We start from the raw sequence: 15,181 nt of genomic DNA on the forward strand, positions 1-15,181 counted from the left end.
CTACCGTCGCGATGGTTGTTGCCATGATGTTTTTGAGCAATCATTATATAAAAATGAACAGTAGATGGCTCTTGCAGGGACGATGATTGCTTTTTGTGTGTGTGTATACATGACAACTTCTTTTTCCTCAAGGTTATGAAAGTTCTTCCTGTTGATTTCCAAACATTTTTTTCATCAAAATTTCCTCCTCCTCCTCCCCCCAATAAGACTCAGAGGATAAAACTAAAAAAAAGCAAGAGAAAAAATCGAAGTGTCCCACCACGTAGTTTGCCCGGGAAGACACTTGTTTCCAAGTATGGTTTGCCCGGGAAGACCACTATGCCCCCTGTCGTTTGCCCAGGAAGACACTTTGTCCCCGTAGTTTGCCCTGGAAGACATTTGTGTCCCCCCTGTTGTTTGCCCGGGAAGACACATATGTCCCTTCTGTAGTTTATCTGAGAGAAAATTGTGTCCCCCACAGTGTTCACGGGAAGACACCTATGTCCCCCATATCTTGTCCAGGCGAACACACCACTACTATTGTTCCTGTCCAAATTTCTTATTGCTATTGAAGTACGTTCAGCGTCTTTATTGAAAACAACAATGGCAGACAATTAAACCGCAGATTACCTGCCTCCCACGATATTTACAAAGAATTTTTTAACGATATATACAGACATACATTTTTTTATGTGATCGCTGATTAACTCAAAGGATATCGGGAACAAAAAAAATTAATTTTTCTTTGCCCATATTCCTCGCAATACTTAGGCTGCATTGAGCAGGTTGCAAAATTAGAGCCAAGCAGGTGGTTTCATCTGCATTTAATTGCAGAGTATCCCAATATACACCAAATGTCGTGCGACAAAATAACTTTTAAAGATAAACAAGGAGGCTCGGTAATGTGCGTACGAACATATAATGTTTCATTCCCGCTGAACCACTTTTCGGACTTAATTGGCTACCAAATGACGAAGAGAGAAAATCGTCCATAAGCATGGTTATCGTTCAAAATGTAATTAAGAAATGCAATGCTATAGGCCCAATGAAACAATTTGTTGAAAGGACTACAAGATAGAATAACATGAAAATCAGATAAGACATCATTTTTGACCAAAACTGGACCTCTATTGAAAACATTATAACCAGTTCAAACTTACATCAGATAAAACCTACGCAAAACAAAATAAACTGAGTGATTAATATCATTAGATATCAATTGAAAACACCAAAATAACCATTTTTGTCTAATTAAGACACTATTGAGACCTGTCATCATCTATTCTACGTCATACGACTGCACAGAAAAGGACAAAGAAGGCAAAATTTTTTTAAAAAATCAATTATATTTCGCACAAAAATGGCAGTGAGGCCATTAAAACCCGAAATTAAGTGCTTTAGCAGTGTTCAATTTCGCAACGCTTGAAAGACATTGGGCCCTAACATTTTTGTTATCAATGAAAAGAAAATAAAGTTCCTTTAAAAGTACAAAGATAAATTAATCTCTACATTTTGGGAAATCTTGTTGTAACAGTGATAATAAAGCCGAGAAACAAATGGTTAAAACTGAAACCATTTTGAAAATTTAACTTTAGCTCACTAAAAGCGAGTTGTGACCTGTCTTTACAGAGACCAGGCTTCAAACCAAAAAATTTTTTTAAAAGAATGGCGAAGCTGAAAATTTCAAATATCTTTGAGAACAAATTTTTTTAAAAGCCAAAACAGACATAACATTTCAAGGAAAACAGATGCAATAGATAGAAACACTTCAGGAAACCTATTGAGCCTGTTATTATTGGGAATATGTCACAAGACTACACAATTACAACCAACACAGGCAAAACCCAATACACATGGTGACAAAAATGAAAGCAAAAATGAAACAGTTAAAACTCTTTTTAAAATGAATTTTTAAGGACATTAAAAGAAATAGCCACAAACAGAAAATCCTTAACTAGGTTCAGATATACGTCATGGCAAAACAATTGAAACCTAGTTTTTTCAGGCATATGATTTAGATCAACAACGAAAGACAAACAAAGACAAAAACTTATAAGTAAATTTAGGTAGAGAACTGTGTCTCAGACCAAAAGCAAAAACTATTGGAAAAAAACAATTAACATATTCAGATACGCCTTTTTTAACGCTGTACATTTTTCCAATTAAGCCTTTCTTCAATTGGACCAGTCAAAAAGGTGATAGTTCATCAAAGGCAAACATAAACCTATAAGTTTAGCAATTTTGCTCACAATTTAAAAAAAATTAAAAACTCTTGCTATCAAAACCAAGACAGCACTAAATAATTATGTACACGTTGCAGACATTAATATAACACTCATACAAAAAGATTTTCCGCCTGTTTTTAGTGAGAATACGCCAAAAGTTTAGAGAAATAAGATAGAATTGTGGCAAATTTCAACATTCCACCGCTATTTTCTTAAAACAAATAAATTCAAAGACATAAGAGACCTTACATAACAAGTGAAAGCACTCTTTATGTTCACTTATAACTGTTAAAAAAGCCATTGGATCTCTGATTGGGTGGATTAAGTCAATGGACTACAAAAAGTACTAAAAAACAAGAAAACAAAACATAAGAAGCCCATGAAATTTTACGAAAACAATTTAACAGAGCCAAGACACACTAATATTGTTGTTCAATCTTTCTAATTAGTACCTGTCATAAATTGAGCCCTTATTTGAATTTCTTGAATTGTTTACTGAAAGGAAAAATGCTGAGACCAAAATCAGCCCTGATAATACTGCGCGGCTAAAAAAATACCCTATTGTTCAATTGGTTGCAAAAATGATCAATTTTTAAACAAAAGTTTTCAGTACTTAAAAAAGAAAAAATGCATGTTGTATAATTATCGAGTTCAAATTTGCAAACTTATAATTGCAGAAGACACTTAAAGCCAGCGGGAGTGCAACTAGCGCTCTTTCTGAGCTCATGAATAATGTGACCGCAGCTTTAAGATGCCTCCTACCATCAATTTTAACGAAAGTAACCTGAATTAATATTTTTTTGACAAAAAGTTGTTGACAAAAAGTCTGAATTTTGAAAAAGTTAGCATAAATTCCAGCCGAAAAACTCGATGTTGAACATTTTAATAAGGTAACAACTTTAAATCTGGATAACTCCCTGTAAAAAACAAAAATTAAAAAAAAATCTTTTCAATTCCATATTCTATGGTGGACGCGCTTTCTAATGATACCATTCACAACTCTCTACGATGATTATATCGATCGGCCAAATTTGACTGAACAAAAAAACCATTAGAGTGTATAGTTCCTCCCCCTCTAAAGTGGGTTGGAACAAAGATATATTGATACTGAATGATTTGCCGACTATTGTTGTGTTACAGAAAATCACGTTGATGCATTAGGTCTACTACTTTGTTACCGCCTCCTAGATTTCAACTTTTGGATGAGTTAGTGTCGCATTCTGTTGTTCCAGTGGATCATGCATTTGCTGCCGTTTGTTATGTCTGAAATAGTTGCAGTATTAGTCAGACGTAGAACAAACGTTTTGTAAAGCTCAAGAGTAATAATAATTTTGTTTCTGCGCAATTACAGCGGAGCAGCGTTAGGGTTTCAGTCTGCGTTAACAGAAGCCATGTTCCCAGCTGTCCGTTTTTTTATTATTGCCGACATTACAGATTCTTCATTTAGTGAACATGGAGGCTCTTGGTTGGTGAATATGGCCAATTTTTGCGTCTGAAAGTTTTGAGTGGTACATCATTGCAACCAAGACTGGTCAGGCTAAGGTCAGTCAACCTAAAAAGGCGCTCATCATCATAAAGCCAGCTTTGCGGAGGCAGGGGATCGAACTATCGATCATTGCCGTTTTAATCACACATCTAACTTCTCGGCGACCACGCCTCTTAAATCATTGTTTTTATGTACAGTTTCAGAGGAAATGAACTCTCAACACTCAAAACATCTTCTGTGGATTAATCATTCATATTAATAATATACAACAGAAATTTTAATGACAGAAAGCGAATGAGAGTTTTCGCTACTCAATTTCAACATGGCGCAATGCATCGGAATTGTTTTTTGGTAAGAGAGATTGTTAACTTTTCATTGCCGGTGCTCACTAAATACTGTCAAGATTTATTATCCATAACTCAGTGTGACCAAAAAATAAGTATCCTGAATTGCATAACTTCAAAAAACGAAACATTTTTTAATGCTTAAAAATAAAAGGTGAGCATCGAAAATTTTTATTTGATGTTGAGTGTCTTAAATCTTCAGCGAAAATGTGATTTCAAAATATTCGCAACCAGTATTTTTGTGAATTCTTTCCTGTATGTTAGTTACGGGCGAAAATTTTTGATTATCTAATCGGTTTTGAGATATAGGTAATAACGAAAATCTTTGCAACGGAAATTATTTTGGTACATTGGTGGCCTATTGTTCGGCGCCAATTGTTAGTGTTGCGAATTTCAAATTGCTTGTATTATATTGATTATATTTGTATATTTCCTTCTCAAATACTGTCCTAAAAAATTTAATAGGAACAGGTTGCGAAAACTCTTATTGAGCAGTACTTCTACAATACATCTAAATAGTCAATTTTAATTTTTTTTCAATTAAAGCTGAGTTTCTGTTTCCATTTATCTACGGCTCAAGAAAGCGTGCACTGCTTTTTGAGTTTAATTATCCTAATTACAATAATTCCATTTTTTTTGTATCTTGGCGTAAGGTGAAAAAAATTGATACATTTGCACTTGCAAGGTTTTCACGGAGCTTATTTCAAACTATCTTTTTTGCTATTATTTAAAATTCCGATGAATTTAGGAACAGGTCTCTTTTTTTTTCGTCTAGGTCTAAAGAACAACATGAGCAGCATTTCACATGAAACCAGTTAGATTTCATACGCATTTCTTTGACCACACAAGCAGATGAGTTTGCTAAAACTGATGAATTTCTAGCAATGACGACACCTAGCGCGCTTGATTACGAAACTTGTAAACATTCACCAATTTCATTTTTTGCTCCGACCCCACTTGTGGGGGGGGGGAGGAACTACATACTCAAATGGGGTTTTTTTTATTCCGTGAATTTTGGCCGACCGATATATTCATCGTAGAGAAATGAGGGTGGTATCATTGAAAACCTCTTCCGGCGTAGAATTCGAAATTAAAAAGATTTTTTTGAATTTCGTTTTTTTCGGGGAGTTATCGAGGTTTAAAGTTTCAAGTGAACACTGGATATTTGGTTCACTTTTGTTCACTTTTACCGTAATTTTCGTTCGAATCTACAAAAAACTTAATTCAAAACTAGATTTCACGCCAAAAAGTAAACCAATTTTAGGTTTTTAATAGACGAAAGAAGATAATAAAGACTAGTTCTAGTCTTAGAGGGAAGTTTAATATATAAAAAAAATTTGAATTAGTTTTGGAAGCTCTTTTTTAAGAAAATTTTGCAATTTTTTGTTTTTTCAAGTCACCTAGAGACTACTAGACACTTTTAATAGTGAAGTTCCGTTAATGACAAACCTCTTTTACGATCAAATGAAGCCCAATGAACAAAAAATTTGTTTCGAAGGGATCGCTCATGTTTTTTTTTGGACTCGTATCTCAAATTTCGTAATTTCAAATGAAATTTTGATTTATTTTTTGAGGTTTTACTAAAATTTTATAATCCTATGGCATAAACTTGTTGAATAAAGGTGCAATAGATTTGCTAATGAGCATTAAGTGAACCTATCTAGTGCTGTGAGTGGACAGCTAATGGCTGTTAAGACTTTGAAAATAAATTTTCGAAAGTTTTTTTAAAATTAGTAAATCATAAATTAATTTTTGTGAACTGTAAACTCGTCTCAGTAAAAACAGGACTGAACTTCTTACTACCACTGCAACATAAGTTAATCTCATTGGCGGCCGGCTTTATCAAATAACTATTGGTTATACGTCTTCAATGCCACAAGACTTCAAATTTTTTTTAAAATTTTTTGGACATTTCGTTTTATTGGTTCATTTTGAAATCTTATCGCGTCATCTTAACATTGATGGCTACATCTTCCTTTAGTGAAGACGTCCAACAAATTAGGGATAAAACTTTCTGAGAAAAAAAATATGGTTTAAATGGCTTCAACACTTTCTTCTCCCATTTTTCTAAAGAAATTTTGGTTTTTGCCTGTATTTGTTGTTTTTTTTTCATAATCACAACACATATTGTGATGTCTTATTGATTACCTAGGCATCATAAACATCCTTGTATTTGCATCGTGGCATAGCTGAGCGTATTCATTGAATTCCTACGAAAGCTTTTGAGTTTAATGGCTGTTAAGACTTTAAAACTATATTTTTTAATTTTTTTTTAACATAAATCAATCTGAAGCTTATTTTCGTGGATTTTAAGTCAGTCTCGGTAATGACAGAACCGCTTTTTTTCTACATCAGCAACAATTTATCTAGTTAGCGGTTTTGTCTTCTAACTATTGGTTTTTTTTACTTCGGTGCACGAGTTTTCATAATTTTTATAATTTTTGGATTTTTTTTTAGTAATTTTGGTTCCTTTTGAAATCAAATTACATTATCCTAAAACTGATAGCTCCCATTGGCTTAGTGAAGACGTTCAATGGATCGTTGAAAAATTTTTCAGAGAAAAAAGCTTATGGTTTAAATAGCTTCGACACTTTCTCTTCTCAATTTTCTACCGAACTTCTGGATTTTGCCTGTATTTGTTGTAATTTTCATAGTCAATGACTTGTTGTAATGTCTTATTGATAAATTTTGAATGACAAACGTCCTAGTTGTCACATCTTCTAGGAATTATTTAGCGTGTTAAATGCCTTCCGTTGAAAGCTGTAGAATTTTTTGACTTTGATACTATGGGTTTTCTCAAAACTTTCGTGGTTTTGATGTATTTTTCTATGCCATACGACTTATTGTGATGAGTTATTGATGTCACATGAATGAAATATATGATTGCTTTTTCATCGAGGCAGAATTTAGCGTGTTTAATTAACTTAAAATGCAGCATTTTTTTTAAATTCAAACATCTATTTTTGTTATCTCTTCATTTGGTTGACAATTAAGTCAAAAATTTAGATGAGCTCGGGTCGGAACATCATGTGCGAACGCACATTAACGAGCCGCCTTGTTTACTTTTACAATTACACGCACGTTGGCTGGTTCCATGAATAAACTTTCGCATAAACACTTGGGAAGATAATAATAATAATAAATTGTTCGTGGAGTCGTGGAGTCTCAAAACTTTGAGAACACTAAAAAGTACAGATACATTAGGTAAAATTGACAATAAGAATACGTTGTTCAACCTAACTAGTTCGCTTCCAAGCGCCTATTTCAAAAGTTGTGCAATTTCAAAAGATCTTGAAACTTATAGCAATGTGATAGATTATCTTGAGATATAAATAATTAAATCACTCACATCTTCGAAGAGAGGGAAGTCTTTGACTTTGAGTTTGGAAAAGATAAGCTGGTTGTTCAAGAAGACTTCGAAAGACCCTGAAACACATAGCGAAGATTAATCTTAAAGAAGATCTTCTTTCTAAAGGAACTTTGAGTTTTTTAGGATGTTTTGTTGACAGTATCAAAATTTTTCATGTCTTTTGTTTCACAGGAATAGCGGCATTCTCAAATTTTTAAGAACTGGTAATTAAACGACAGTCACTGAATCTTTTTTGAATATGATTATTTACCCTTCCTGCCTGCTTTGCCATTGATAGTGACGTCAAAGGTAGCTCGAGTGAGGATGAAGTCCCGCAGTCGCTTGAACTTGTCCAGGTACCCTCATCCACTACTGCAACGAACCCCAAATATCAAAAAATAAGCTAAAGTTCACCTTCGGCACGACCTTTGTTAATGAGGCAAATTTTTACCCAAGCTTAACGTCCTAGTTCATAATAAGAGGTATCAGAAATCACAGGGGGTATGGTGTGCTTATGTTACTTTGGCAAGAACCCGTAGTCGATATCTGGGAATCTGTTCATTTCGGCCCGGGTGTCGTATGGCCACATCACTAACGATGTTCTGTCTGATCGATAGCCAGCTAGCCAGTCTCATCATTAAAGAGATCACATTGACCAGTTTTAGACCTCGACTTATGAAAAGGTTCGAAAATTCGAGCGGAGTGACTTTATTGACTACTATTTCACAGTTGAGCTCTCTATTCAAACAGCAAATATCAAATATGCGACAGGTGGATAATCGTGGAGAAAGACTACTCAATTTGTGCTTCAATGTCAGATTATTTTTAATGGTGGAATCTGAGCTAAATTTTGAGAGCTAACCTTGTAGAAATTTTGCAGCAGGTTTTTTGACAACAAGTTCTAAGCAATCAACTGAGAGGAGAGAAAACGACCTCAGCAAACCGCACTCGAACTTTTTGTTAAACAAAAGCCTAAAGAATAATTTGCTCAATAATTATCTAGCTGTTCACCCGAACATATTCTTTCGTGAACGTATTCTACCGTGAAAACTGTTTACTTTACGACGCCTCAAACTGTTTAATGAAAATTTCCACTCTTTCAAACAAACAGAACATCGCATATTATGATTTTTATAAAGTTATCAATCAAAAGCAGACTTTGATTACAAAAAAAAAAGAGTCTGCTGGCCGATTATGATAATCAAAACATAGCCGGAAGAATCTGAGAAACGACTCAAAAAAATTACCGTCTTCGCAGTCCTATTGCACCTTCTATATTTACACAGTTTTGAAACAATAACTCGAAGAATGACATGAGAAAAGTAACTAGCAAGAGCTGATACAGCTTTTGATAAAATTTACATAAGTTGCAAATCCAGAATATATAGGTCTTGACCAGAGACCTTCTGCTACAGGTGGTTCTCAACAAAAATATATCAATTGACAGGTAATCTACCACAAGCGGCTCAAAAAACGACAAACAGAGGAAAGTAAATACGAAGGACAAAGCCAAAAATAATACTCTTATGAATTTCTGTAACAAAATTTGCTACCAAAAAACTAAAATACAATTAAATACAAATTTCCACGCATTAATCGAAAGAAAATGTTAATAAAATCTTCTTATGGATCAGTCAACTACCCAAGACCAGGCAGAGAATTATAAAACAACAACGGAGAATTTCAACGAACAATCAACCTGATAAAAAACAGAAATTTATTCATTTTTTTCAGCGAAAAGTGCTCTGTCTGGCTTTCAATATCTTCCCAACCGTTACATGCCAAAATAAAAACAAAATCCGACTACGTCTTTTGCTATATCAGTTACCCACCCAGACTGAAGTGATAAATTTAAACAAAAATTAAGAAATGAAAAAACAACAAAAAAACTTTAAAAAATAGAAATTTGTGTAAAATATTTCAGTGAAAGTGCCATACCTAGCTTTGAAGTGTCACATCAAAGTAACAGCCACTTGACGCTATCATTTACTCAGGTATCTCAAATAATTGTCATAACTTAATAATAGCTAAAAAAACACAGAAAATTCGCAGTATTTAAGTTTAGTTCTATTCCACAGTTATGCCAAAAAGACCGAAGATTTTCTCGATGGTACCCCCGCCACTTAGATCTACGCTACTAAACATATAAGTGTTCATTAAGTTATAAATTGTTAATTATTTCTGCAGCAAAATTTAACAAAAACTTATTCGGGGATTTTAGCGAGGGGTGTAAAGCTAATGTAAAAAGTTGAAAAATACTACATTTTACATGTATTGTATCAGCTCGCTTCAATGTTAAGACAGTTGGCAGGGTGATTACATATCAACGTCATGCAGATTTTTCAGTACCGGTTTTACGTGTTTGAATTGGTTGTCGGCTAAATTCCATGAAAAGTTAGTTGGAAGTTTTCACCTAACTGCTACCAAAATTAGTTTCGCCAAATCAAGTTTTTGCGTAATACACACACACACCAACATACGCACACAAACACACACACACACACACATAGAGGCAAAAACACAAACACGCGAACATAACAATACTCATAAGTACCCAAATATGATATATGATTCTTTATTTCGCAATTTTCAGAGACATCAATAATCGAAGCAGATCCTTACTGCATCAAAAAAACTTTGATGCAGTAATTTGGATGCAAAAAATTTTTAACTGCATCAAAAGGCCTCCATAGAAGATATCGAAAATTTAGTGCTCATGTGATCACAAGATAGCCGCACATGATCTGTTCTTTGATTCAGAATACAAAACACGCTACTCATGATTACAGTACATATGCCCTCAAACCAAGCAAATTTGCTAACTGAGTGGCTAATCCAATGAACACATAAAAAAGTGTAACTCACACGCGTTAATTAAGAACAAGGGGATTGACATCTACCAACAAATTGTTTTTTACTGAAAGTATGTACATTTTCAGTACGACATCTCGACTGTAATCATTTTTTCAAGAATAAACCACTGCACTCGGTTAAATTTTTATGCTCAGATTACCGATTTACTCAAATACTTTATAAGTTTTGCATGTTCTGGACTTTAATGGTTTTGCGATTTGGCTTCAATGTAGCTTTTGTGAGGTTTTTTTCGGCAAACAGATTTGTAACTCACCTGAAATTTTGTCTCCGTCCCAAGTAATTTGTCGAATTGATGTGATTCAATTCCATGTGTTTGACTTTATAAGTGAACAAAAAACAATGTTTCACTTCGTTGTCTGTCACTAGAACAGTTCTGTTTTCCAAGGTTTTCTTTTAAAACAAACGATATCTTATTTGGTGATTCTTGTTTTAATTTGTTGGTAACTGCCATCAAATCTGGTCCTGGATTTTTTTACAATTCAAAGAATTTGAATTGTATTGGGGCGCTGTCTTTTTTTAAGATCTGTTCACACATTTTCATGATTTTTGAAGTCAAATTGGAGTAGTGATTTTGGTCACGCCGAAACAGGAAGTGGAGCGAAAAAGCAAGTGGTTTCGCGGCGTGAAATTTTTTCGCTCTAAATTAAAAGTAGAGTGAGAAAACGGTGTTTGAACAAAAATTCGCTTTCTCGCTAGTGGATTTTTGTTCACATTCGGCATTTTCATTTTGATTTTTACTGTTTTTCAATTTTTGGGATCGGATTTTTTTTCTAAATGGTTTTCCCAATCCATTCATAGTCCGTTCTAGGTCTAGTTTTCTGTTTAGTCAATGAAAATTTTTTAAATTGTACGTCAGGACTTGTCCTGCTATGTTTTTTGTTTCTTTTCAGACTTTTCATTTCACTTATGATTATATAAACAACGCATCATCTTCAACATGTAGCAATTGGAAAGATGGATGTATCTCAAAACTTGTGTCTGGTTTCTGTTTCTGACTCGAACAAGGTTGAAGTGAAAGGGAACAATTGGTGATTAACAAAATCTAACCAGTATTCGATCTCGAGGACGATGGGTGCATTACTTCGGAACACAGACCCTCTCTTCCTGTCATGAGATTCTTTCCTCCCTCCTACACTCCCACTGCGAGAACTTCCTGCAACAAAACACCCTTGCTAAGATTTTTCCTGGTATTTTAATTTAGAAGTCATAATTGGATCATTTTTGGTTTCTTTGGGTTCATGCAAGGATTGTACTAGGAAACATTTTATGATTTCCATGACATCATATATGATCCTTGTCATTACCGGGAAAGATTAACCAATGTAGGTTGTAGAATTTCGTATTTAGACTAGGTTAATAGGCGGGGAGACACTACCACCCGAAATCCTAACTTGAAAGGTTTATTTTGGTGGAAAGGTTTTCTACAAAGTTTACTCACGGTGTCCCCGGCTTGCTCTGTCTCCGGCTCAGAATCAACTCGGTTGCTCAAAGATAAATTGATATAATTTGATAGTATAAATCAACAGAATCAAGGATAAATCAATTTGGGTTTTAAGCAACAGAAATTAATTCAAATTAAGATAATGGAATTTATCACAAGATCCCAAACTCTCTAAATCAAACTGAGTAAGTAAAGTTATCTGCTCTGATATCAGCCTCACGAATCTCTCGTTCTTGGCTCTCGATATTCTTTACAAAAGTCTTTCTTCTATCAAGAAAGACCAACTTCACTTCACAACAGCTCTTCTCTCTCTCTCTTTTTTATTACTTAAGTTGAACTCCTCTACGATGTCAGAGTTATTTGGAGCCTTCTATAGCTCTGCTGCCACAACAACAACCATGTTGGTTTACTCCCTCTTGGCAACTACTCGAATCACGACGTATTACAACGCGTGAACAACAACTTTGTTCAAACCGCTGCTATGGACAACAAATGGTCCTCACTTACGTAGAGTTCGTTATGACTTTAAAAGAACAATTGAATGACCTGAACGCCTTCTTTATACATTGCTGACTTCTACTTAAGCTATTCAAACTAACACAAAGGCCGTATCAGACTCATGACGCTACCAATTAATCAACCGGTCAAACTATGAACTCAAGAATCTAAGCCTTATTTGGAAGTCTAAAGTTCCCCCCATGGTATCTCTAAAACAAATTCCCTGGAATTGACAACAGCGGAACTTGCCCAACGGTATGCACTAACTCTCTACCAAGTTTAACCGCACTGAGTTAAATACCTGATGATAACTAACTTTTACAAATTCGGTCACTCTCAGAAAATCAATATTGCACCCACTCAACTTCTAAGTAACCCTTTTTTTCCTCCATAAAAGCCTGGTCTGTCAAATGGCCATGAATCGCAAGCCAACAGTCTTACTAGCATTTTGATGGCAACCGATTTTCGAACTTCAAGTTGTATCCATTTTTATTGCAAAATTTTGCGAGAAAAAGTAGGATTTCACAAATTTTACACTCCTCCCTTCTAGACTATTATTCTCCCGAATAATTGCTAAACTTAGAAAAAGACTACTCACTATAATCATACTACCTTGACCCCCTGTCCCATTCGCTTTAATTTGATTTTAATAATAATATACTATAGAATTTAGGATCAAATCAGCCTCTTTTCCACCAATCGTGAAACTTTAGCTGACAAAAACGCAGTCATCTTCGCTGGAAATAGACTCTAGTTCAAAAACTCCTCCACTCTCCGACTCCGTCGATAGCTCTTCGAAGTAGGAGGAGTAGCTGGTAAGCCTGTCGGTAGACCCCACCCTCAGCGAATCGATACTCTCTGAGCCAACACTTGGATGGAAGGAACTAGCTCCATCGCCCTCCTCTGCAATCTCACCAGAATTGGCCGACCAATCCTTCGATAGGAAGCCCCTCAGCTCGTACCATGGGCCACTCCCCTCCTCCAGAAGGACAAATCCACCGTCTTCCCTCAACTCCACTATCAGATAGTGGAAGGACACACGGATCATTTTGATTCGTAACCTCAGTCCCAACATAAAGGACTCCCACACCCATTTCTCCTCATCCTCGAACTCATCCGGATGGTATTCGGGGATCACCGGGTACATTGTTAGATCCATCACGAACGGGCGTTGGCTGTTGTAATTTCACTCTTCAACTTTCTGAAGCCTAAGTTACTGAATTTAGCGTTACGATAAAGAGAACCAAAATGAATTGTCTACTTTCTGATTTTCTCATTCTCCACACAGTTTATCCTCTCCTCGGTTACTTACACCAGTTTCGTTCTTCTTGAATCTCATTAGTCTTTAGTAATTGCTTGCAGAACAATCAACTCAAAGCTGAATAGAGCTCATTAGTTTTCAACAGCAAAAAAATGAACAGAAATCACTTCTTTGTACAACCAACGCGTGCTTATTTTGACTTCTACTGTTTAAATATCTCCTTGTTCCAAAGCTTTCATTGTAAACAACACCTTATATCTTATCACAGCAAAACAAATACAAATGACCGACACCAACTATTACATTCCGGCGTTAGAAACTTTGGTTGGGGAGGGATTTTCTAATATTCAAATTCAGGAAAGTCCCACAAATTATTACGAGTTTACTATTGTCATTGACCCTGACTCAATTGATAGCTTAATGTTCAGCACATACGAGACTTACGAATTTCTCAGCTTGGTCGAAGGCCTATTTAATTCGGGTCAGTTGAATAGCTCGTGGGATGTCATAAGCTTACTAGATGATCTGAGACCACGAGTTGTGTTCCCCAACCGCAGAAAGGAATAATCCTTGCTCGCCTCCCCCTATATTTCAACCCTCTAATCCATACTTACTTCTTCCTTTACTCTTGTAGCCTTACCGATGCTTACGTATCTTATATACTTAAAATATTTTAGTTTTCCTCCCTTTTATCCATCGATCAGTTTTCGAGAGTTTGGGATTTTCAAATAAAATCATATAGATCTCGTATATACAAGTAACACTACATAAAAAAAAATAGTTACAATGAAGCGCAGTCTTATACCCATTCCGCCTAGAAGTTAAAGGGGGGTTGTAAAAACCCATTGGAGTTACCCTGCATACTCCCTAAAACAATTGATATCAATTACTGCATTGTTGGGGGGGTTGTTCTAGTCTGGCGCTTCAATTCTTTTTATCTATATACAATGAAAGTAACAAGTAATACTCTAATTAAACACTAGAATGAAAGGGTGATTAAGGCATACCACATAAGAAGTCGAAGTCAGAGTGATCAAGGTCAGAGTATACAAGCTTAAGTCTGAGTATTATCCACTAGTACAGGAACCGGTTGCTTCTCATAACTCCCCACCACGCAATTGTTCACCAGGTGAGAAAGACCTCTCCTGGGGTAGCGACACTCTCTTCACTCTCATGCCCATTCCCGTGCTTGTGTCACGTCTTGGGGTCTCCGACATCGACGCCGGCGAGATAGCCGCCTCATTCAGTTCGAAAATCGAGTTGAAGCTGGGTGGAGCTCCAAGAGGTGGTGAAAAGCCAGGTTGACCGGTGCCAGGTCTCGATGAAAAGTCAGTACTGTCATCTCGGGGTATCCTCGACCACGGAAAGCGGTTCCTTTGTTGTCGGAAAAGTCTCTTATACAGCGGGGCGGGGTTCTTCATACAAGATCGATACTGGCGTCTCCGTGGTGAAAGCCGCTCCTGCCGTATGATTGAAAGAGATACCGTCCAGCTTCATTGCTTCCATCGGTCCCATCACCGCAATTGAAATCAGAATGAGGTTGAAAGTCAGCATTGTCCAGTTGAATGAATCCTAAACAGCCTGTCGTTAGTTGGGGTCGATAACTAAAAAGTGTTGCGTTAAGTTGTTAGTAGGTGGTAGCGCCTCCTCCCATTGCTATTAGTTATTCGTCAATACCCAGCCGAATGACTGGGCGGATCTCTCGTCTGGGTCGTCTTGCAGGT

Source organism: Convolutriloba macropyga, chromosome 3 (genome assembly GCF_964194025.1).
Source record: "Convolutriloba macropyga chromosome 3, txConMacr16.3, whole genome shotgun sequence".
Classification (NCBI taxonomy): Eukaryota; Metazoa; Xenacoelomorpha; order Acoela; family Convolutidae; genus Convolutriloba; species Convolutriloba macropyga.